Here is a 354-nt window from a genome sequence, read left to right on the forward strand (position 1 = left end):
GCACTATATCTTATTTAAAAAAAATAAAATCTAAAAATGTAATTATTAATTATTATTTTTTTTTTTTTTTAGCAAATGCAAAAACGTGAAAAAAAAAAATTAGATTGAATATGTCAAAAGTCTTAATGGGTCTATAGAAAAACTTGCAAATCATATAAACTAAACTCACATTGGCAACAAAAGTGTGAATATTTACCAGTGAGAAGTGAATCAAAAAGAAACCCCAATACAGAAAGTGGCACAAACGAAAACCCAGGTGGAAAAATAAGCCTAGTCAGGTAACTGATGCATGACAAAAAAAAAAAATTATATATATATACCGTATATATATATATATATATATATATATATATA

The sequence above is a fragment of the Cyprinodon variegatus genome, unplaced genomic scaffold (genome assembly GCF_000732505.1).
Source record: "Cyprinodon variegatus isolate N-32 unplaced genomic scaffold, C_variegatus-1.0 Scaffold1394, whole genome shotgun sequence".
Classification (NCBI taxonomy): Eukaryota; Metazoa; Chordata; class Actinopteri; order Cyprinodontiformes; family Cyprinodontidae; genus Cyprinodon; species Cyprinodon variegatus.